Source organism: Lactuca serriola, chromosome 6 (assembly GCF_051521515.1).
Source record: "Lactuca serriola cultivar US96UC23 chromosome 6, Lser_US96UC23_V15, whole genome shotgun sequence".
Taxonomy (NCBI): domain Eukaryota; kingdom Viridiplantae; phylum Streptophyta; class Magnoliopsida; order Asterales; family Asteraceae; genus Lactuca; species Lactuca serriola.
In genome coordinates, this window is record NC_136413.1 from 16,144,932 (window position 1) to 16,171,982 (window position 27,051).

Sequence of the window (27,051 nt, forward strand, 5' to 3'; positions counted from 1 at the left end):
CGGTAATATCCAGCTAATCCCAAAAAGCTTCGAATCTCCGTGGGACTTTTCGGTTGCTCCCACTTCATCACATCTTCGATCTTCGCTGGATCAACCATTATCCCTTCTTGGTTGACCACGTGACCCAAGAATTGGACTTCACGAATCCAAAAATCACATTTGGAGAACTTAGCATACAGTTTCTCCTTCTTCAAGACTTCTAACACTTCTCGCAAGTGTCTACCATGCTCCTCTTGGCTTTTCGAGTAAATCAGAATGTCGTCTATGAACACTATCACGGATTTATCAAGGAACGGATTACAAACCCTATTCATCAAATCCATGAATGTTGCTGGAGCATTGGTTAGTCCAAACGACATAACCAAGAACTCGTAGTGTCCATATCTAGTTCTGAATGCAGTCTTCTTGATATCTTGCTCTCTTACTTTCAGCTGATGATACCCTGACCTTAGGTCGATCTTCGAGAAATAGCTCGAACCTTGCAATTGATCAAACAGGTCATCAATCCTTGGCAACGGATACCTATTCTTTATTGTTGCCTTCTTCAGCTCTCGGTAATCAATGCACATTCTCATACTTCCATCTTTCTTCTTCACAAATAACACTGGAGCTCCCCAGGGCGATGAACTAGGTCTAATGAAACCTTTGTCCAATAACTCCTGAAGTTGCATCATTAGCTCCTTCATCTCCGTCGGTGCTAATCGATAAGGTACTTTCGCAATTGGCGTTGTTCCTGGCAACAAGTCAATACGGAATTCCACTTGTCGATCAGGCGGTAATCCAGGAAGATCTTCGGGAAATACTTCCGGATAATCACACACAACTGGAATATTCTGCATCACCTTCTTTTCCTTCTTAGCATCAATCACGAATGCTAGATGTAACGCCCGCAAATCTGGGCTAGTCAAATTAGAGGCAATAGGGGTCGAAAATGACTTTTCGACAAAAGATTATTTAGAATAAATAATCTTAACCAAGTTGTAGAGTATGTTACAAGGTTTTCGTACATATAAAGAACACCGAAAACCGAGTTATAACGAAGAAGTTATGACCCGTTGAAGTTTCGCGACGGAACCGGCACGATACCGGGAAGCGTAAATAGTGAATTTACGATAGAGCGAGATTTAGCCTTAGCTATCTAAACGAAAGTCGTAGAATATGTTAAACTAAGAACATCGATAAAAAGAACGCCCAAATCTGACTTCGTATGAGAAAGTTATGATTTTTCTAAGATTTAGCATAACAGTGCACAACCCGAAATCTGAATTTTAGATCGGCCGATTTTTAGCCGACGGGATCTAAATGAAAGTTGTAGTACTCATAAATACCAACGCGTGGATATAAAGAACGTCGATAATAGAGCTCGTATGCAAAAGTTATGGACGAAGCTTAGTCCCTACTTTTCGAGCGCAGCGAATTCGATACAGTTTTGTAAATACAAGATAGAATGAGAATTAGCCAACGAGGTCTAAATGAGAGTTGAATATCTCATTAATAGGAACTCAACGGTAAAAAGACAGACAAAAATGGAGCTCGTATGCGAAAGTAATGGATGAAGCTTAGTCCCTACTTTTCGAGCGCGGCGAATTCGATACAGTTTTGTAAATACGAGATAGAATGAGAATTAGCCAACGAGGTCTAAATGAGAGTTGAAGATCTCATTAATAGGAACTAAACGGTAAAAAGACAGACAAAAATGGAGCTCGTATGCGAAAGTTATGGACGAAGCTTAGTCCCTACTTTTCGAGCGCGGCGAATTCGATACAGTTTTGTAAATCCGAGATAGAATGAGAATTAGCCAATGAGGTCTAAATGAAAGTTGAAGATCTCATTAATAGGAACTCAACGGTAAAAAGACAGACAAAAACAGAGCTCGTATGCAAAAGTTACGGACAAAGCTTAGAGACTACTTTACTATAAAACTCCTATAAATACAAGGGTGAACTCCTCATATTTTCTTCACACCATAAGCCTCTGTTTCTCTCTCTAACTTCTCTATAGCCTCCCTAAACCCCTCCCAAGTCTACGGAACCTCCCTAGCACGAGAAGAAAGCCCCGGAGCGCCCGACGGCTCCGAGAAGAAAAGCTTTCGGCTTGGAAACGCTGCTCCAGCGAAGCCCGGTTTTTAATAAAAACTCGCTGTAAGTGAGCTACGCCTATACTATATTTAATATAGATTTTATTTAATTATAGTAACATTATTAGGAGCTTAAAATAATTATTTGGGCTATTATTATGAGTTATATTGAGTGTTATTTAACGCTTATATAATAGTAATAATAGCTAGACTATTAATTAGTCGTGGTTAACGTTAAAAACTAAACCCTAGTGGTATTGATACTAGGTTTTGTCGAGGAAAATTGTTTTGAGATAACGAAGTGTTGTCTGAGTTCGGAATCACCACCTAATCAGGTGAGTGCATGGTCTCTTTCATCTTACACATAGATATGAAGTATTTTAATATAAATTACGTGTTATGTGTGCATATTGTCTGAATACTTGTTGTCTATGCTGGTGAAAGATTTTTATACATGTTTTAAATGATGTAAACTGTATAAAGTATTTTCTATCTACAAAATATGTTGGGTAAAACATGGGTAGATGAATGATGATGGATAAAAGCTAAAATAGAGGAACATTAGTAGTACGGACCTAGTGCCTTATAGGTATACATTGGCAGCAGTGGACCTAGTACCCTATAGATGAGCACTGGCAGCTGCGCCACAACCCGTAGATGATTTAGATCTACGGTAAACGTCCTAGCAGCTGCGCTCTAAGGATAGTATCGGCAGCTGCGCCTAATAGGGAGCCTTATGACCATGACAATAGTGTTTAAAGGTCAATACCGGCAGAAGCGCCTCATAGAAAATGTCCTAATTCTGGCAGCTGAGCCTAAGTGACAATATTAGCAGCTGCGCTTGACCAATGTGTCATTGGCAACAATGGACTTCATGTTGTTTCCTTAGGATGATCCTTAGGAATGAATGAATGAGAAATAGCTGATTCTTAGGGTAGATCCTTAAGAATAAAGAAGATAATGGGGATGGGTAATTGGGTTGATTGTTTGATTGTTTAAACATAATAATTATATTATTTTGGGTTGAAAACCCTATGTACTCACCAGGTCTCCCAACCTGACCCACTCAGTTTATTTATATCACAGGTGTTGATATGAAGTGACATTACACTGAGAGATTTAAAGAGATGTAGATCACTAGTGTAAATAATTGTAAGTTCTGTTTATGCTTATGTTTCTGTATTAACGATGACATCCCAAACGTTTTAAAATGAAATAAATACGTTTCTTCGAAAATGTTTTAATAACGTATTTACCATGTTTTTCTGGGAACAAATTCCGCAACATTTTTATAAAATGAAGTACTCTGATTTTTATAAAGCATAAACAACATCGGTCTTTTCTGGCCGTGAAAATGGGGATGTCACAGTTGGTATCAGAGCATTAGTTTAAGCGAACTAGGAATATGGATTTATTTCTAGACTTAAACTTAGAATGTTAAGCGATGATTGTGAGGTGTGAGCACTAAATTATTTTAGGAATTGTGCCTAAAATGCTTTTATGTGCTAAATGCTTGTGCCTGATATGCTGTTATTTGTTCGGATCTATGGTCTGTTGCTGACCGGATCTGGAAACCTTATGTGTTTAGGATTCTAAGCGTTTAACTACGATATTAGAACTAGCATATAAACGTTTCGGAGTGATAAGAATGATTTAAATGTCAATCCTAAGTAAAGATCTAGATTCACCTTATTCGGTGTATAGATCAAGATGGCAAGAACCCGTAGGGGAAACGTGAATGCAAATGGGAACCGAGATCAACCCCCAGCGATTGAGCAAATACCGGTTGTGATAGCCGCTGCTGAGCCAATAACGATGGCAGGAGTGCAAGTGATGATCCAAGCGATGTTGGATCGTCAAATGGAGGAAACCAGACGTTTTCTCCAGCAAAATCGAGAGGAAGCGACTATTCAGATCGAACAGCCCAAGTTGAACGAAGGGCAGACTGAGGAAGGAAACTACAGTGGGACTGTTGGTCAAGTCAACCCACCAATAGTTCGACAAAACAACCAAGATGACGAAGTCGAGAGGAATGGATGCAAGTACAAGGATTTTCTGACTTGCAAGCCATCAACTTTCACTGGAAAGGAGGATCCGATCGGGGTCATGGATTGGATCTCGGAGATGGAATTAGCTTTCATGACGTGCGGTTGCAAGGGAAAACAACAGACCACGTTTGCAGTACGTCAGTTTCGAGCAGGCGTTGTACGATGGTGGAATACCTTGGGAAAGACGCAGAGCCCCAATGAGCCCCTGCAACTGACATGGGCAGAATTTATGGTGCATTTCAAACGTAGGTACTGCTCAGCCCAAAATCTGCTCGAGCTAGAAAACCAATTCCTTACCTTAAAGAAAGGAAGCATGTCTATTGATGAATACACCAACAACTTCACAGAGAAGATGGAGTTCTCCTTACGTCTTGTTCCGGATGAGCTGACAAAAATTGACAAGTACGCAAAAGGACTTCCATGGGAATATGCAGTGCCAGTGCGTCAGGCACCTACTTTGGAGGCAACTATCTGGGCTGCCAAGTCGGTTGAGGAGATGATCAAGGGAAGAGCCGCCAACAAGACCGAGGTTGGCGAAAAGAGGAAGTTTGAGGGGTCTGTGAAGCCCGATGAGAGAAGCAAATCAAGTACTAGGAAGTTTAGAGGAGGAGGGAGTGAAGAAAGATGGTGCGAGAAGTGCAAAAAGAAACACTCTGGAAAATGCAGTGAGGAAGTAACTTGTTTCAAGTGTGGGAACCATGGGAATTATGCCAACGAGTGTAAATTCAATAAAAGGGTGTGTTACGAATGTAATGAGGAAGGGCACTTCAAGCAAGATTGCCCAAAGAGAGAGGGGGCTACAAATCCAAATGTGCCGCCAAAGCCAAAGGCGAGAGCATTTCAAATGATCCTTGACGAAGCAGATGACAATGAGAGGATTCAGGAGTGACGGCTTGACATCCAAAGATCGAGTTATGAAGTAGCCATAGAATCATATGATGTAGCCTATTAGAGGCATAATCTAGGGTGAACTTGAACACCTATGTAATAGTTTCAAGGAATAATAAAAACCTTCGTTTTGATATTTGATGTGTTAAGCTGTTATAAGATTTTATTGTGTGGTGACTTGGAAAACTGCGAGACAATACCTGAGATGAGTATGAGTAGGTGTGAATGGTAGTAGAGGCCTATACTACCGGAAGCACAGGACTCACACTTGGATCAGGGAAAGTCACAAGGTTACCAAGAAGCTAGTAATTGATTTCGTTTTATTCAAGTGTGTTGTTACCATCGTTTCGGTAATGACTAAGAAGATTGTTGATATTCCGACCCTAGTGGTCATATCGAATCGAGTCCGACTACAATGAGTATGTTGTGTGGTTCAGAGAACCAAGTTTGATGTAGCGTCCGACTTAAACCAAACGGTTGAAATCAAAGCGATCAATAGAAGTATCGCACTCGTTGTTAAAGAAGTTGGTGGCTAGAAATGCCTAATGTTAAAGTGTGATTATATCACATTAGAACATGAAGGAAGGCATAGTCTGTTTTAGAATTTAACTCTAAGAGACCTAAGTCTAAGTGTTGTAACATACGATGATAGGTCATTAGAATATGACACATTGATCTATAGTAGTAATAAAAGAACTTATCTCAAGTCCGTATCCAGCAAGGATCGAGATTGTGACTTGAAGGTCATAATTTGGAGTCTAACCTGAGGTAGAGAGCAGGTGCACGATCGAGTACTCTTACAGTCAATGAGTTTAAGAGATAGAATTGAGGGAATGTAGAAGTTATAATTATTACCTAGGATGAAGAGATGATGTATGGAGTCATTATACGACCCTGTTTCGTTGATGATTCCGGGACGTAATCATCCTAAGGGGGAGATAATTGTAACGCCCGCAAATCTGGGCTAGTCAAATTAGAGGCAATAGGGGTCAAAAACGACTTTTCTACAAAAGATTATTTAGAATAAATAATCTTAACCAAGTTGTAGAGTATGTTACAAGGTTTTCGTACATATAAAGAACACCGAAAACCGAGTTATAACCAAGAAGTTATGACCCGTTGAAGTTTCGCGACGGAACCGGCACGATACCGGGAAGCGTAAATAGTGAATTTACGATAGAGCGAGATTTATCCTTAGCGATCTAAACGAAAATCGTAGAATATGTTAAACTAAGAACATCGATAAAAAGAACGCCCAAATCTGACTTCGTATGAGAAAGTTATGATTTTTCTAAGATTTAGCACAACAGTGCACAGCCCGAAATCTGAATTTTAGATCGGCCGATTTTTAGCCGACGGGATCTAAATGAAAGTTGTAGTACTCATAAATACCAACGCGTGGATATAAAGAACGTCGATAATAGAGCTCGTATGCAAAAGTTATGGACGAAGCTTAGTCCCTACTTTTCGAGCGCAGCGAATTCGATACAGTTTTGTAAATACAAGATAGAATGAGAATTAGCCAACGAGGTCTAAATGAGAGTTGAAGATCTCATTAATAGGAACTCAACGGTAAAAAGACAGACAAAAATGGAGCTCGTATGCGAAAGTAATGGACGAAGCTTAGTCCCTACTTTTCGAGCGCGGCGAATTCGATACAGTTTTGTAAATACGAGATAGAATGAGAATTAGCCAACGAGGTCTAAATGAGAGTTGAAGATCTCATTAATAGGAACTCAATGGTAAAAAGACAGACAAAAATGGAGCTCGTATGCGAAAGTTATGGACGAAGCTTAGTCCCTACTTTTCGAGCGCGGCGAATTCGATACAGTTTTGTAAATCCGAGATAGAATGAGAATTAGCCAACGAGGTCTAAATGAAAGTTGAAGATCTCATTAATAGGAACTCAACGGTAAAAAGACAGACAAAAACGGAGCTCGTATGCAAAAGTTACGGACAAAGCTTAGAGACTACTTTACTATAAAACTCCTATAAATACAAGGGTGAACCCCTCATATTTTCTTCACACCATAAGCCTCTCTTTCTCTCTCTAACTTCTCTCTAGCCTCCCTAAACCCCTCCCAAGTGAGCTTGGAAACGCTGCTCCAGCGAAGCCCGGTTTTTAATAAAAACTCGCTGTAAGTGAGCTACGCCTATACTATATTTAATATAGATTTTATTTAATTATAGTAACATTATTAGGAGCTTAAAATAATTATTTGGGCTATTATTATGAGTTATATTGAGTGTTATTTAACGCTTATATAATAGTAATAATAGCTAGACTATTAATTAGTCGTGGTTAACGTTAAAAACTAAACCCTAGTGGTATTGATACTAGGTTTTGTCGAGGAAAATTGTTTTGAGATAACGAAGTGTTGTCTGAGTTCGGAATCACCACCTAATCAGGTGAGTGCATGGTCTCTTTCATCTTACACATAGATATGAAGTATTTTAATATAAATTACGTGTTATGTGTGCATATTTCTGAATACTTGTTGTCTATGCTGGTGAAAGATTTTTATACATGTTTTAAATGATGTAAACTGTATAAAGTATTTTCTATCTACAAAATATGTTGGGTAAAACATGGGTAGATGAATGATGATGGATAAAAGCTAAAATAGAGGAACATTAGTAGTACGGACCTAGTGCCTTATAGGTATACATTGGCAGCAGTGGACCTAGTACCCTATAGATGAGCACTGGCAGCTGCGCCACAACCCGTAGATGATTTAGATCTACGGTAAACGTCCTAGCAGCTGCGCTCTAAGGATAGTATCGGCAGCTGCGCCTAATAGGGAGCCTTATGACCATGACAGTAGTGTTTAAAGGTCAATACCGGCAGAAGCGCCTCATAAAAAATGTCCTAATTCTGGCAGCTGAGCCTAAGTGACAATATTAGCAGCTGCGCTTGACCAATGTGTCATTGGCAACAATGGACTTCATGTTGTTTCCTTAGGATGATCCTTAGGAATGAATGAATGAGAAATAGCTGATTCTTAGGGTAGATCCTTAAGAATAAAGAAGATAATGGGGATGGGTAATTGGGTTGATTGTTTGATTGTTTAAACATAATAATTATATTATTGTGGGTTGAAAACCCTATGTACTCACCAGGTTTCCCAACCTGACCCACTCAGTTTATTTATATCACAGGTGTTGATATGAAGTGACATTACACTGAGAGATTTAAAGAGATGTAGATCACTAGTGTAAATAATTGTAAGTTCTGTTTATGCTTATGTTTCTGTATTAACGATGACATCCCAAACGTTTTAAAATGAAATAAATACGTTTCTTCGAAAATGTTTTAATAACGTATTTACCATGTTTTTCCGGGAACAAATTCCGCAACATTTTTATAAAATGAAGTACTCTGATTTTTATAAAGCATAAACAACAGCGGTCTTTTCTGGCCATGAAAATGGGGATGTCACACTAGATATGATCTACACCCCTTGGTCAAACATTTTCTGGCTTTCATCAATGAAATGATTCCAGAATTCACTCTGCGTTTGTCCCCATACACCATAAACGAATCTTTCCCAGGCGGGTTCACTTTGACTATTTTCTTCTTGCATAAAATTTCGGCATCGTTGGCGCTAAGCCAATCCATTCCCAATATGATTTTGAAACCATTGAGTTCGATAGACAATAATTCCTCGTGGAACTTATTCCCATTCAGATCAATTAAGATGCTTTTCATACGATGGCTAACAGGTACAAACTTGCCACTAGCAACTTTGACTAATAAGGCATTATCTAGTCTAACAACAGGCAAAGCTAGCTTTCTACCAAATTCATGCGATATAAAGGAGTAGTTGGCTCCAGAATCAAATAAAATTTGGGCAGGCAATTCGTTAACGAGAAAGGTACCTGAAGCGACATCAGCTTCATCTTTAGCAGCTTCCAGTGTCATCTGGAATGCTCTCACCTTTGGCTTTGGCGGAATGTTGGGTCTAGCTGCCTCCTTCTTCTTCGGGCAGTCCCTCGACATGTGTCCCTCCTCACCACAACCATAGCAAACTTTCTTAGTGAGGGTACATTCATTGGCATAGTGCCCTGGCTTTCCACACTTGTAGCATGTGTTCACCACCTCACATCTTCCATGATGCTTCTTCTTACATTTGTCACACCACTTTGCTTCACCTCCACTTCCCCTCGAACCAGACTTCGAGAACTTGTTTTTCTTGTTGGACCCTGAAGTTCCATCGAGCTTCCTCTTTTCTCCAACATCTATACTTTCCAGACCCTTTTCCTTCTGCTGGACCTCCACATTCTTAGCTGCACGAACAACCGTTTTCAGAGTAGTTGCCATCTTGACTGTCGGACCAAAGTCAGCAGGCCGTCCATTAGCAAACCTCTCTATCTTGGAGAGTTCCGTTGGCACTAAGTACGGAAACAACTTCATTTTCTCAGTAAATGCAGTAGCATAGTCGTCTATGCTCATCTTCCCCTTCTTCAAGTTTTGGAACTCATTGTTTAGATCAATCAGATCTATTTCTGAACAATACTGCACCCTTAGTTGCTCCAAGAACTCCTCCCATGACATTTTCAGGGCTTCTTCTCGTGGCATAGTATATGCCAACAACTTCCACCAACTCAAGACTCCAGTCTTCAGTTGTCTAACTGCAAAGACGGTCTTCTGTTTGTTGCTACAGTCGCAACTTTCAAATACCATCTCCATTTCAGAGATCCAATCCATTATCTCAACAGGCTTTGGGCTTCCAGAAAGACTTGGCGGCTTGGCGCCCAAGAAGTTCTTGTACATTCGCCAATCCTTGTTGTTTCTCCTTTCCGGATCGTTCCTTCGTTCTCCTTGAGTCCCAACTTGACTCATAATGCGACTATTGTTCCCTTCCTCCGATTGCTCGGGAATCAATTCGGGTTCCTCAATAGGTATAATAGGTTCGTCCCTATTATCATGCAACATCTGTCGCATCTCATCCCTTTGTTCGGCTAACATAGCCCGAATCATGGCTTGCACCGCAGCCATTGTTATTGGTTCTGGTGCTGCTGCGACAACAGGTATTTCCTCAATCACTGGCGTTTGATTCCTGTTTTCATCTGCGTTTCCAACGCCACTCCTTGTTCTCACCATTTTTGATCTACACACTGAATAAGGTGAAATTTAGATCTTCATTCACGATAGATATTCAAATCATCCTTATTACTCCGAAACGTTTACATGCTAGTTCTAATACCGTAAACATATGCTTAGAATCCTACACACATAAGGTTTCCAGATCCAGTCGGCAACAGACCGTAGATCCGAACAATTAATATCATATATGGCAACATATAACATTTAGCACATAAAAGCATTTTAGGCAACTTTCCTAAAATAAACTAGTGCTTGTGTCTAAAATCCGACAGACACACAACTCACAATTCCACTTAGCATTCTAAGTTTAAGTCTAGAAATCCTACAAATTCCTAGTTCGCTTAAACTAATGCTCCGATACCAACTGTGACATCCCCAAAATCACGGCCAGAAAAGACCGATTTTCATTTATGCTTTTAAATAATTTCAGAGTAAATCCTTTTGATTTGAAAGAGTTGCGGAATTTGTTCCCAAAACAAAACATGATAAAATAATATTTATCAAAGCATTTCATCAAGAGATGCATTTTCATTATATAATCAAAACTCGGGATGTCATGTTCCGATACAGACCATAAAGCATAAACGATAACATTACAAGTCATTCAACAAATATATACATATACAGACTTGTAAACAAAACAACTTGATGATTCAACCATCTTATGCCCTCGCGCCACTACCTGTAATACAAATAAAACTGAGTGGGTCAGGCTTGGGAGCCTGGTCATCATGTAGGGTTTTCAACCCACAATAAATAAATTATATTTAATTCCACCAACCAAATCACTATCCCGATTACCCATTCCCGTTATCCTCACTTTACGTCCCTAAATTAACATCTATCTCAAGGGACCTAATCTAGGATTTTCATCGGGACGGACATCACTGCTAAGGGGTTTCCTCAACAATAGATATCCTAAAGGCAACCATGAGGGGGATAGAGTACACCGGTGAACACATCGTTCACAACACCTACAGGTTATGAACCTGCTAGCGTTCCACTGGACTATCTAGAAAGAGTCCGTGGTCGTTATCCATACTCCGCTGAATAACTAGATCAACAATAACAACAACAACATCGAGGCCTCTCATCTGTTTATTACACACCAACTATCTACCCATGGTCTACCCAACATATTAGTAGATAAAATATATATTTTCATACATAGTTTAAAACCTATACAACATTTTCATTCAATATATATTCCACATAACAGATGAGGCATACCCACGTAACATGTATTTCACAGAAAGAAATTCAGATCTATGAGATGGAAGAGGGTGAACATACATTCACACACATAACAAGAAATTCTACACATAACATGTATTTCGTATAAAATACTTCCTAATCATGCGTTAGAAGAAGGTAACTACACACTCACACATATAAACAACAATATACTTAATACACTCGAACCATACTTGTATTATTATCGTGTTTATGAAAGGTAGTATACACTCACACATATAAACAACAATATAGTTAATACACTCGAACCATACTTGTATTATTATCGTGTTTATGAAAGGTAGTATACACTCACTTGATCAGAAGATGATCGGACAACACTACGACTTGCAGAAGTAGTAATCCTCAACAGATCTGGAAGATCTCTACAAAAATCGAACTTCTCGCGGGCAGAGCTTCGACTCGGGAACCGCACTTCTCGGGATCTTCGGGATCTCGGGACTTGCCTCGGGGCTCGAGAATGATACCGGGGCTTCGGGGTATTTCTGGCACGCAAATCGATGCAAAACGGGAGATAGAATAGAGAAAATGAACAAAACTCTCGGCTGCCCTCGCAAGCCTTTTATAGAGGCTGAGCCTCGCACGTACGCGGGGCGTACAGGTCCGAAATCGTCACTGCGTTCGTCATCCGAAGCCACTAGCTGTGAGTGTCGATATCTTCGGAGTATGCGGGGCGTACACGAGTACGCGGGGCATACTTCGGATCGGACTATTGACTCCCCTTCGGATAATGCCGGATTTTTCAATTAAAAATAAATACAAATTAATTAATAAACTTCGGAAATTCATATGTTCTTCATACGAACTCCGTTTTCGACGTTCTTTATATCTACGCGAAGGTGGGACTACGCTCTACAACTTTCGTTTAGACTTCGTCGGCTAATTTTGACTTTATTTTTATTATTTATTTTTAATAGGCCGCGACAGAAAAACTTCGTTATAAATTCATAACTTCTTCGTTTGACGTCCGTTCTCGCCTAACTTTTTATCGCTTCGATACCAACAACGAGACCTTCGATCCTCGTTTAGATTGTTTCGGCTAAAAACCGCTCGATCTCAAATCGAGTATTTCAGGTTGCATACCGCTAAGTCGAAACTTCGATAAACCATAACTTCCTCATACGAAGTCAGATTTGGGCGTTCTATATATATTCGGAAACCTCGTTTCAACTACTACAACATTATCCAAATATATTAAGTTTATTTTACACTTAAATTTTGATGCTTATTTTTATTCTTAATTAATCAAACAACATAATTACGCAATTAAGTACAAAACACATAATACTCAAATAATACATTCTTATTATTTCAAAACGGGTTACAAAGGTTAACCTAGACTATTACATTGCTAAAAATGGCAAGCCTGGAAACACAGGCGTTACACTCCACTATCTCTGATATACGGGCCTCGCCCACACTCAACTACTATCACATATATCATAACACAAACATACTATCAGACATACCTGGGGTGTCCGAACTACCCTTCGGTCCTAACAACCGAACTTGGGGACTATTCCCCTCTTACTACCAGTATCACATATAACCTATCATGCCAGAATATAAACATATCATCACATAATGTCATACATATCTGGGTGTCTGACCTACCCTTCGATCCTAACAACCGAACTCTACTACTATCACATATAACATATCATGCCAGCATATAACATATCAGGTAGTAGCAAACCTAGATGATATCACAAAGACAATCATCTAACATACAACTCCTACTGGTGGGCCGGCATTGTGGTCGTAGACCCACCGCTACTGGAAGGTAACTCACCTCACACTGTTGAAGTCCCGAAGACACAATCCTACACTTGTTGAAGTCCCGCAGAATCGACCCCAACTGCCAGCTGACAGATTCCCGAACTGTCAACACCAAAATAACACCTAATTAATAATTGGGTCCCAATATATAACCAAAAGTACATTCTTTGGGTAATTACTACATTACCCCTAGCTTGGCTTATTCAAGCCCAAGGCCCAATCCATAGACCCAAATTCAATTAGGAATCAAAGCCCAAACACATGGCCTAATTTTCCAAATTGGGCCTAGGCCTATACATGGTCTCATTCTAAGGCCCAACATCATATAATCATTAAAGCCCAAACTATGGCCCAATTTTCCAAATTGGGCCCAAGCCCCTTACATGGGCCTTACCCTAGGCCCATTAACTTATTCTAGTCCAATTGCTTGACTTCGGATGGCCCATTAATAACCCGATCATCAAGGCCCAATAATAAACCCAAATGAGATTAGGGTTTCACATAAAATGATGATTAGGGTTAAGTTTCCTACTTAACCCATTAAGGACTTAATCCATTAAGTTCATTATCGCTTAGATTAATCTTTGCCAGAGTTTATTATTTAATATCTCAAGTTATTAAATAATTCTTGTGTGTCCCGATTAATTCCCCCCAAATTAGGGTTTCATGGCATTAGGGTTTTCCAAATCCTAATTAGAGTTTCCAACCCAATACTAGTCCATTAATTAATTTGTTGGGTTTTTAGGTCAATTAGGGCTTTATTGGGCCTATTAAGCCCACTAGAATACCATTAAGCCCATTAGGGTTTTATTAGGGTCTATTGGAGTCCATTAAGCTTCATTGGGCCCATTTGAGCTTCTTTGGGCCCATTAGGGTTTCAATCATTCCCAAATGAGTCAACTCACAAGACAAGCTCACCGCCACTCGACACGGCGGCCGGTGGCGGCAGGAGGCAGCAGCCACCACCCTAAGGTGGTGGTTTTCAATTCCTTTTATTATTCAAATCTCAGATTACATTTTACAACGCTAATAATCGGAATAAACACACAAAATCACTACGACACATGGTGTTTCAAGGCGGCAGCCACCACCTCACGGTGGTGGCGATGGCCCTTTCTCAATTTTCCGGCCAACGGGGCTACATACATCACACACTAAAACACAGCATGCTAGCACACACCTAAACACATAGAAGCACACGCACACAACCACCTTCCACGGTGGCTGGTGGCGACAGGAAGGCGGCGAATAGAGGCGGCAGCGGCTCATCGGCTTCAACAGCCACAAAACAGTGGGGATGGCGGTTAGGGTTGCGATCTCCACAACTGAATCACGTCGAAGCAGCAACCTTTCTCTTCATCGGCCGCTAGGCAGCAGCGGTGGTGACACGATGGCTAGCAAGTGGCGCTTGGGGAAGGCAACGGCTGGAACAGCACCGGCAATAGCCGGGTGTGGCTGTGAACAACGACAGAAAAGGATGAAGAAGAAGGAATAGTGGCAACGACTTCAACCGAGGGTAGTGGCTCCTCCATGGCTCGTTTCCCTGGCAATAAAGTCCACGGTGACCGACGGTGAGCGAATAATCCAGCAGCAACAACCACAGCGACATGTCGGCTGTGACTCGTCCCTCTCCATGACGGACTACACAACGCCTCTGTTGATCTTCATCTTCATTCGCAACGCAAAGGTGACGGCTGCACTTGGCTCGGCAGCTAGCGACCTTAGTACAGTGGTGGCGACGCCGGAGCATAGGAGAAGGGAAGGTAGCGGCTGGGAAGGGACGACATAAGGAGGGTGACGGCTGGTGATACCCTCTAGGGTGAGGGTTATGCAATGACTAAATACCTGGTGCCTTAAAACACATTCCTATATTAACATAATCGATCCCTCCTTCCTTCTTTTCTTTCAAAATAAGTTCATAATTTACACTTTTAACCCTGCCTTCAGAAATATTTACAAACTAACTCCAAAACTTACATTTTAAGGCTTGATCTCATAAATTTCTTTCATAATAGATCCCTAAATTACCAATAAACCCTTAAGCCTTCAAATCTTTTCAATTTAAGTCCATTAATTACCCAACGCACCCTAACTTCTGAATTCCTTCTCAAATTAAATCCAGAACTTACACTTTTAACCCCCAACTTCTAAAATTATGACAATTAGCCCTTCAAGACCATCCTTTGATATATAACTATTTAGTTTAGGGCTACTATTCGTTCATTAAGTTATTTATTTATCAAATAAATAAACATGGTATTACAACTCTCCTCCACTTAAATTAGATTTCGTCCTCGAAATCATTCCTTACCATTCCTTACTCGCCCAACCACTATAGTAGCATGGTCAAGAATCTGGGCACGCCCTAGCTTTCCCATGGTAGCCATGACCAATCCTCGTAAAGCCCTAAAATCCGCAGGTGCCAAATTCCTTGCAACAAGACCACATGTACTCTGTCCGAAATCTGCTGTCTCGAGATGGTCTGAATCCCTGACAGACCACTCATACTAAATCATTATCGATGATTCTAGTATGTTCATCCCTCAACTGACTACTTAACTTCTGATAGCATGTGGTTCCCGACATAAACCTAGGTGACAAACCCAATTACCTCTGCTGATCACTTATGCTTGGCTAAGGCTCAGCTAATCCCACTGTGGGTGACTTGTCACTCCCCAATAAACCAGCTATTCCGTCCGAACTTGCAACCTGAAACACAAATACTAATACTACTCAAGCACTGAAACTGCCCGAACACTGAACTGCCTGAAGAAGTATAGGCTGCTACATAGCTGCTTACCAAAAGATACCAAGATCTCTTGGGTCTCAATTCCCTTGCCAATCCTCTGAAATACTGGGTTTACACCCGACTGTGGAGCCAAAGGACTCACTACTTAGTCGCCTCACACGAATTTTGAACGAAATCCTTCTCTGGAACTAGTTGCCACTAGAAATCATGACATAATGGCTCAAACAGCTTCCTGATCTACCCGATCGGGTCCATGCATCGCATCCTGTCATCATCCAATCCAAGACTAAAAGTGATTGCTACCTAACCAATGGTAGCCTTACATCACAAGCAATCTCATACGGTCCATTGCTTTCCTGATCCCATAACTGTAGTGGCGCTCCTACAGTCCTATCACTGGTTCAACCAGATCTAATCCATCTGGGTAATACTGAAATCCAATATGGGGATTTCCATATCCTCACTGCCGCACCCGAACTGGTGGGTACTACTATTCCTTTCGTGTTCTAACAACACGCTCATGCCATCTACCAACCTAGTGAATGCAACGGCTACAACCGCAGACTTACAAGATTCTATCACTATCTAGCCAACCTGGTGAATGCTACGGCTACACCCGCAGACTTACAACACCCCTCACACGATCTGCTGCTAGTGAATGCTATGGCTACCCCCATAGTCTTACAACACTTTCCAAACCAATCTGACTGCTAGTGAATGCTACGGCTACCCCCGTAGTCTTACAATACTTTCCATACTATCTGACTGCTAGTGAATGCTACGGCTACTACCGTAGTCTTACAACACTTTCCATACCGGTCGAACACGCACTCGACCTAACACAGAACTGAACTTGAATCCTAACTGGAACTCTAACCTGGTTCCCAAAACTTGCTATCACGTGACCCCACTATATCAGTATCGTACCCATGCATGTGATCAAAGCATCATAGTAAACCACAGAATCATCTACACCCTCTGGCAGGGTGAGAATCGGTGCCTCGTACAGCTGCTGTGTGAGAGTATCGAAGGCTGCCTGCTGCTCAGGCCCCCGACGAAAGGCCACCGATTTCTTGGTCAACCGGGTCAAAGGAACCGCAATCTCGGAGAAGTCCCATGTAAATCTCCGGTAATAATCCATTATACCCGGGGAATTCCGAATCTCAGATGGAGACCTTGGAATCTCCCACTGCATCACGGCCTCTATCTTGGCCGAATCAACTAGGATACCCTTCTGGTTGACAAGGTGGCCAAAAGATTGCACCTTGCGCAACCAGAACTTACAGTTGGAGAACTTTATAAAAAGTCTCTCCCCCACTTAGATTCGACTAAGTCTTCACATTACTTGAGAATTGAAGGGTTCCCAATCCTTCTCGCTTTATAATATCCCACTGATGACAACCTGTGCCTGCGAATGCTTACATTTAATTGCCGATTAAACCTTGAGATCTCCCATCCTCAAAAGTCTCGATGAGCACTCTTGAAATCTGATCCAATCTAACACCTCAATCCATTTAACATGCTATCAATTGAAGACCTTAATCTTCACTCTAGCTGACGAATCCTCGTTCCCACTGCCAATCTTGCAGTACCATTGAACTCTAATTAAACACAGCCCATACGAAAACACAATTCTCTTGAACATCCAGTGACCAACCACTTATGCATCTAGCACCCGTGACTGACACTACCCTCGTCCTGTCACCAGTTCTGTCCTAGCAACGGTAATGCCTTGAACTCCAAGGTTCATCCATAAACAATTATCGACCATACCTGAACAGTGATAGAACCTCTAAACGCTGACTTCATTGGAGAACAATCACTCCAACCCTGATCGAGTATCCTCTAAATAATACTCCTGCATAGATCCCGACAAAGATCCGAAATGATAATGGTATGCGCGGAAGCCACTCCGCAAGATGCATCCCCCTTTGGGTTCATCAAGGACTTTTCAGCATGCAGGATGGCATATATGATCCTTGATAACCCAAACACTAGCAGGAAAGCCGACCCGAGGTCTGTCTTATCCAACTCACTCACAATTCCAAAGCGATACATATTCCCAACATCCAACTAGTAGTAGTAAAATATGACATACCCGCAACATCTGGAGGAATCCGAGTCACCTTCAGCTGACATGATCAACCCTGCCACACCTGTAGCAGCCTAAACCCTTGGAGTGACAAACTCCCTCGTCTACTCTCTCGTACGCATTGCACTGACTCTGGCCCTGCTGGCCCTCCACCCGATGATCAGAAGTCATGGGTCTCTTCCCAGGATCCTCTACTATACCCGCCTAGCACAACCCTCTCTTTCTAGGGTGCTCCCACATCTGCAACTCTGGGAAATCATATCCTTCAGGGTCTGACACCCTGTCACGCGCACTAGCTCGCATGCCAATGGCTAAGCTGCAACAACTGGAACATCCTCTGTCCCTAAACTGGGTCATGAACTCTTCCCTAAAGCTTCTTAGATTCTCCAAGACTCTCACTGATTCGAGTATGGATCCTGTGCTTTCAATAGTACGGGCCCAATACTACCTTCCACACCTATCCATACTTCCTTAGCAATCCTCCCGGATCCTCTAAGTCACTTCCTCAAACTGGTACACCCAAGTCTAACTGAGCCTCACTACTGACTCACTGAAATATATCCTAGGCTTCCCTAGATTCCCGAACTCACCCAGTCCTCAGCTGCTGAAAGATTCCCAATAATGTCAACTAGCTACCTCATGAATATAGCCACATGCAACAGAGATCAGATAATCCTTCGAGTAAAAGACCCATCCCTAGAACGGTTGGACTCAGACAAGAGCTGCGCAATAGGGTCAAGTCTCCCACTTTGAGATTATCCGGCTTGTGTCCCATGTGACCTAGCACATTCACTTAATAGTTAGCTCACATTACTAAGAGTCCCACAAAGCACAGAGAAAACAACATTGGGACAATGGAAAATCTAACCATCATATACCAATCAAATCATTCTATCTTCTAATCTGGAATCTGTATATGAAATTCAAAGGCTCATACAATCAGGCATAACCTAAACAAGCTATCCTATCACCGACTGATCAGTAATAGCATGCAAGTCTACAAGCACATACATTAGGCATATAAGGCATCCTCGTAGATCCTTAGCCCTAATCTAGCATGCAATTCTCATAATCATATCATATCATACCATAACATAACATGTATGGGTATCTTGGGGAAAACTTACTTGAGCTCGGCTGATTGCACGCATCACACACTTTGTTCTTCTCAAAGTTCCTTTCTCTTTTCAGATTCTTTTCAAACTCCTTTTTATAAAATGTTTTTACTTTTGAAAATTTTCATACCAAGCCCTTAGTTTGAGTTCAGACACACCCAAAAGTATGTCTGAATCCCTCAAACGAAGGCTCTGATACCAACTTGTAACATCCCAAAATTCAAGGCCAAAAATTTCGTTTTGATTAAGTTATAATATAAAACCATCAGTAATAAAACATTCATATTCATATCTCATGTCAAAACCAAAGTGTCAATAATCAAAACATTTTATCGTAAAACCATATCAAAGTGTAATCCCAAAGATCTCTTGTGTGGAAAACATAGTGTGATGCGCTGCGATCAAGCCGACTCCTTCCTTTAAAAACGAGTACCTGAAACCAAAACTGTAAACCATAAGCACAAAGCTTAGTGAGTTCCCCCATCATACCACATACCATACAATCATATAATGAACAGCTAGGAGATACGGGCCTTGCCCAAACTCCGCTAGCTGGGAGATACGGGCCTCGCCCACACTCCGCTAGCTGGGAGATACGGGCCACGCCCACACTCCACTATCTCTGAGATACGGGCCTCTCCCACACTCATCTACTATCACATATATCATAACACAAACATACTATCAGACATACCTGGGGTGTCCGAACTACCCTTCGGTCCTAACAACCGAACTTAGGGACTATTTCCCTCCTACTACCAGTATCACATATAACATATCATGCCAGCATATAAACATATCATCACATAATGTCAGACATATCTGGGTGTCTGACCTACCCTTCAGTCCTAACAACCGAACTCTACTACTATCACATATAACATATCATGCCAGCATATAACATATCAGGTAGTAGCAAACCTAGATGATATCACAAAGACAATCATCTAACATACAACTCCTACTGGTGGGCCGGCATTATGGTCGTAGACCCACCGCTACTGGAAGGTAACTCACCTCACACTGTTGAAGTCCCGAAGACACAATCCCACACTTGTTGAAGTCCCGCAGAATCGACCCCAACTGCCAGCTGACAGATTCCCGAACTGTCAACACCAAAATAACACCCAATTAATAATTGGGTCCCAATATATAACCATAAGTACATTCTTTGGGTAATTACTACATTACCCCTAGCTTGGCTTATTCAAGCCCAAGGCCCAATCCATAGACCCAAATTCAATTAGGAATCAAAGCCCAAACACATGGCCCAATTTTCCAAATTGGGCCTAGGCCTATACATGGTCTCATTCTAAGGCCTAACATCATATAATCATTAAAGCCCAAACTATGGCCCATCTATGGCCCAATTTTCCAAATTGGGCCCAAGCCCCTTACATGGGCCTTACCCTAGGCCCATTAACTTATTCTAGTCCAATTGCTTGACTTTGGATGGCCCATTAATAACCTGATCATAAAGGCCCAATAAAGAGGCCCAATAATAAACCCAAATGAGATTAGGGTTTCACATAAAATTATGATTAGGGTTAAGTTTCCTATTTAACCCATTAAGGACTTAATCCATTAAGTTCATTATTGCTTAGATTAATCTTTGCCAAAGTTTATTATTTAATATCTCAAGTTATTAAATAATTCTTGTGTGTCCCGATTAATTCCCCCAAATTAGGGTTTCATGCCATTAGGGTTTTGCAAAATCCTAATTATAGTTTCCAACCCAATACTAGTCCATTAATTAATTTGTTTGGTTTTTAGGTCAATTAGGGCTTTATTGGGCCTATTAAGCCCACTAGAATACCATTATGCCCATTAGGGTTTTATTAGGGTCCATTGGAGTCCATTAAGCTTCATTGGGCCCATTTGAGCTTCTTTGGGCCCATTAGGGTTTCAATCATTCCCAAACGAGTCAACTCACAAGACAAGCTCACCGCCACCCGACACGGCGGCCGGTGGCGGCAGGAGGCAGCAGCCACCACCCTAAGGTGGTGGTTTTCAATTCCTTTTATTATTCAAATCTCAGATTACATTTTACAACGCTAATAATCGGAATAAACACACAAAATCACTACGACACATGGTGTTTCAAGGCGGCAGCCACCACCTCACGGTGGTGGCGATGGCCCTTCCTCAATTTTCTGGCAAACGGGGCTACATACATCACGCACTAAAACACAACACGCTAGCACACACCTAAACACATAGAAGCTCACACACACAACCACCTTCCACAGTGGCTGGTGGCGACAGGAAGGCGGAGAATAGAGGCGGCAGCGGCTCATCGACTTCAACAGCCACAAAACAGTGGGGATGGCGGTGAGGGTTGCGATCTCGACAACTGAATCACGTCGAAGCAGCAACCTTTCTCTTCATCGGCCGCTAGGCAGCAGCGATGGTGACACGATGGATAACAAGTGGCGCTCGGGGAAGGCAGCGGCTAGAACAGCACCGGCAACAGCCGGGTGTGGCTGTGAACAACGATAGAAAAGGATGAAGAAGAAGGAATAGTGGCAGCGACTTCAACCGAGGGCAGCAGCTCCTCCATGGCTCGTTTCCCCGGCAAGACGGCCACGGTGACCGACGGTGAGCGAATAATCCAGCAGCAACAACCACAGCGGCATGTCGGCTGTGACTCACCCTCTCCACGACCGACTACACAGCGCCTCTGTTGATCGTCATCTTCATTCGCAATGCAACGGCATGTCGGCTGCGACGCCAGAGCATAGGAGAAGGGAAGGTAGCGGCTGGGAAGGGACGACATAAGGAGGGTGACGGCTGGTGATACCCTCTAGGGTTAGGGTTATGCAATGACTAAATACCAGGTGCCTTAAAACACATTCCCATATTAACATAATCGATCCCTCCTTCCTTCTTTTCTTTCAAAATAAGTTCATAATTTACACTTTTAACCCTGCCTTCAGAAATATTTACAAACTAACTCTAAAACTTACATTTTAAGCCTTGATCTCATAAATTTCTTTCATAATAGATCCCTAAATTACCAATAAACCCTTAAGCCTTCAAATCTTTTCAATTTAAGTCCATTAATTACCCAACGCACCCTAACTTCTGAATTCCTTCTCAAATTAAATCCAGAACTTACACTTTTAACCCCCAACTTCTAAAATTATAACAATTAGCCCTTCAAGACCATCCTTTGATATATAACTATTTAGTTTAAGGCTACTATTCGTTCATTAATTAATTTATTTATCAAATAAATAAACAGGGTATTACAGTCACACTTAGGTCACTAGGTACTCAAGCATCATGAAGACAAGCTACAACAAACAAAGGTATGTATTCCATCCATTTGATTACCCAAGTATCAAGTATTGTATGCTAGATAGGGTAATACCTTGGAAAGTTCATATATGCATGTATAATAGAGAAAACATAGATCCAAGGTATTTAGGGTTGCATGTACACTTAGGAGTGTTAGAATGCTCAAAACCCAACAGCGGTATCAGAGCCTAGGCTTGCTTTCTCTTATACTTGATGCAAATACATTTTTCAAAGCCAAGAAGCTGTTCAGACTTAAAACTCGACGAGTTTTTCCTATAAAATCGACGAGTTCATTGTTTAACGCATGAACTCAACGAGTTCTCTATAGAACTCGATGAGTTTTGGCCCCTGACAGCTTGTCTTCGTGGTTTTAGGCTGGAATTGGAGTAGGAACATTACCATAAGCTGTTTTTGGACTTATAAACTTGTTTTGATGTGGTAATGTTCATGCTAATCCAATTTCAAAGATAATTGTCAATAGATTCATGTTTTGTATTAGTTTAAGGTTTAGACTAATTACATGAAAAAGTTTGATTTGACTTATCTTGTTCTTATGAGTTGCTTAGATTAATAGGAAGTTATGTGAAATTATTGTTTTCAATCCAAATTAATCTAAGAGTTGATTCTAAATTTTTTTTTTGTAACTTGTCCTCAAGTTATATGAAAAGTCACATTTAAGTTTCATAAAACTCATAAAAGTTGGCAATGGTTACAAAAAAATGAAGAGTCATGTCCACAAGTTATGGAGGTTCAAGAGTCACTTCATTAAGTAATAAAATATGTAACCTTAATTAATTCAATAAGTTACAAAATAAAGAAAAGTTACATTCTTTTATTAGTTTAAAGTCTTCCATAACTTATCCTCAAGTTATGGAACTTGAAGAGTTTTTTGAATTAAAACTACTTTAAACACATAAGTTATGGAATCAATTAGTTTTGAATAGTTTCAAAACATGCCCTCAAGTTTTGGAATTTGCAAAGTTTTCACTTATGAATACTTTAATTCCAAGTTATCCCTTAGAATTTTAAAAGTTAAAATTCAACCCTTATACTTTATAATATTATAAGTTAATAATATATATATATATATATATATATATATATATATATATATATATATGTATGTATATATGTATAAGAGCAAGTCAGTCTTACCGTTAGTAGGCCTCATTCATGAAGCCAGTCTATAAGGGGGTATAAGGTTACTGCCTATAAAATGACACTTTAATGGGTGTCCACTCTCACCCACCGTTTCCTTGACTGGTGGAGGGTCGTTAGCTGAATGGGTAGGACAAGGACTAGAGTTCTCCCTTCATTAAAAGTATTAATGATAAATACTAAGTAACTAAACTCTTATTAATACCCAATCTTAGTTACTTAGGAAAATGTGAATCTAGTGCTAACCCATGAAATTACACTTTGCACTTTGCTTAAGTCGTTAGTGGAGCGTGTGTGGTTAACCGGCACACTAACCTGGACTTAACAAGGTAGGCAAAGGGTAACTTAATATTTATCATAGTATCGGTGGAGCGTGTGTGGTTAACCAGTACATTGATTAAGGGGTAACTATCATGGTTATTCACACCTTGTTTTGTGATCCTCGGCATCCCAGTCACAAAACCTGAAGGGCACACTCGAGATTGAAACATGTCATTGAATAATTCAAGGAATCTCAAAAGATCTAGGAGTTTCAAATCCAAATAAAACCTAATAAATTATTTCGTTTTTCATGGTGGAAATTGGTGAATCGTCATTCACCTACCTTTAAATATTTTATAGCTTGGATTACGGCATCCCTCTTCCAAGTTATAAAAGTATTATGTTGGGTCCTAGCCTGAATATTTCATATTGGGTGTTATATTAAGGACTTTAGATCAACTATCTTGAATATCTCCCAAAAGATGTCTAGTTTAGACATCTATGATCTTCTCAAATCTCTTGGAACTTCACTTCCTCCACCACCCCAATTATTCTACCTAACCCACAAAGTTCAAGGTCACTCAAGCCCTATTGGCAAGGCAAGGTCTAAGTGTGATCACATCTTGGAGATGGAGTCACATATTGACATGCCGGGAGAGTTGGGTGTCAAAGTCTTGAGAAAGTTGGTGGTTCAATCACTTTCTAAGTTACATAGTGAGTTCCTTTGGGACTCCTATGAAACAAAGTATGACAAGACCCTTAATGATCTTATCTGTTTGCTAAGGTCGACTTCCTAAAACTTTATGGACATTGACAATGATGACATTGGATATCTAGTAAAGCTCTCTCTTCCCAATGAAAAGGGATCGACCATAGTCAACTCGGTTGACCAAATGGTAAAGAGAGAGGCTAAGTTTGTGATAGTCCCATGTACCATTATTAAGGGTCCATAGGTATCTATTGCCAAAGGAAGGGGCATTGATTATGAAGCTGCCAAATTTTACGTAAGGATGTTAAAGTCAATAAGTTTGACTCTACTTCAGGTAAAGTCCACTATCTAACTCTGCAAAGTTTCAATTATGAGATTCTTGATACATGATGTGACTGGGTCATTTTAATAATTAAACAAAAGTGAAGAAACTTAAGGAAAGAATATGCTGAATCTGATCACGTAGATGGATTTCTATTGCATAGTTTGAAGATCGGATTCTTGAGCTACTTCTTAGGAGTTATGAGATATTGCTTAGGAATAGATAACAACAAGTTTTCATATGGATTGTAAGGATAAGTTTTTCCGAAAAGTTTTAAAATAAAAGGAAAATTTTGAATTTATTTACTTTATGTATCCTTACAATGGCGTTTGTGGAAAAATTGTTGCTTATAAGATTCTACTGATAGCAATATTGGAAAGTGAATTTGATTCTTTCATTTGTGGTAATGTCTAAATTTACCAAATAAGGAAAGATTCTCATCACCCAAGTTTCAGTTGGATAGAAACTTGGAATCATGCAAGTTGTATAGCATGATGAATGAGAACATTCAAGCATTGGAAAAATTAAGATTAACTAACATGGATGTGTGAGTCAAGTAAAGGACTAAGGGATCGAGTACACATTCTTGTAAACTGGTTAAGTCCACCACAAAAGATCGATAAGACTATTCGTCATTATTTACTAAGGTTTAGTAAACATGGTTATACTTACAAGCTTAAGTATAAGTTCTGAAACATTGGAAAAGATCCAATGTATGGCAGAGCGAATAAGAAGAATCAAATTAGGCAGAAGGATAAAAGTTTCTCAAATCTGAAAAGATGGGAGAGTACTTTAGTATCATGTCATATGATCATCTTAATGATTAAGAGACCTTATCGCAATTCATCCTCTAAGTGCATCATGATAAGAAGAGGAGCTATGAATTGTTGAAGTGGTCAAATCAAGAAGATGAGTCATACTTCATTCCAAAACAAGTCTTAGAGTCATACTCCAAGACTGTAAGTTAAGTGACATATCTTAAAGGAAGGTTTCTTAACACTAGTCAAATGTAAGAGTAAAAGTTTTCTACTCTTGTACATTTGAAAATGGTAAGTTGTGATGTTTTGGATAAAACAAAGACCAACTAAGGCCAATTGTGTAAAGTGTTTGTCTTGATAAAGAATCCAAACTATCTCTTGAATATGTGGCAAGTGAGTCTTATGCGTCAAGAGGATAGTGGGAGTCTTAAAGATTCTAAAAGGATAATCAAGAATAAAAAACCTGTAAGTTTATCACTGGCACACGACTGAGGTTTATAACCTATCGTGTTGACATATTTTGTGCTCATTCCAATTAAGTTGGCTTTGCATATGAGTTCTTAGAGTTCTCAATTGGTTGCATAACAACTTGGAAGCAATGGCAGGCCCTTGAGCTGCCAGATGGCAAAAAATTAAGATTGAGTTCAGTCCATATGAGTTTGGATTTGTGATTATCCTTGTCTTGTGAATATGGTTTTGACAATTCACATGGATAAGAACACATACACCATTAAATCTAAGTGTCACAAGGTTTCTCTCTGATTCATGAAAATGATGGTGAGGAAACACTTTCACTAAGTAGATTTTAGCTAGGTAGCAATTGTGATATTTTCATTCTCAAAGTCGTTAGTGGAGCGTGTGTAGTTAACCGGCACACTAACCTGGACTTGTGACAAGTGGCACATGTCTGAACAATTGAGACTATGATTACGACATCCCTTTTCATAGATCTTAAATTGTTTAGACACACCTATGAGCTATCTAATGAAAGGTGTATGATTTTAATAAAGTCTTATCAAAGCAATCTAGTATCAGAAATCTGAACTTTGGTAAGAAAGTCAATAAAGTATTGATTTCTAGAAGTCCAGCTAATTTCTGAGTACATGTCAAAGCTAGTGGGAGCATAAGTGTTATGCTAATAATCATCATGTTAGTGGGAGCATGATAATTATGATAAGTATTGCAAGTTACCAATGTTAATTATAGAAAAACAAAAGTTTCAATTCTTGAGGCTGCAGGGGTTGAACAAGTTGTTTGGCTATAATTAAGGGAGAGGAAATTATACTTCATTTCAATTCTAAAAGCTTAGATTGAGGTTTTAATCAAAATTAGTCAAGAATATATATGAATTTCATGTTGGAATGGCTCAACATAAGGAAATTCTATATATGGGTTCATTATTTGCGTTCTAAAATTTAATTATGATTACGGCAT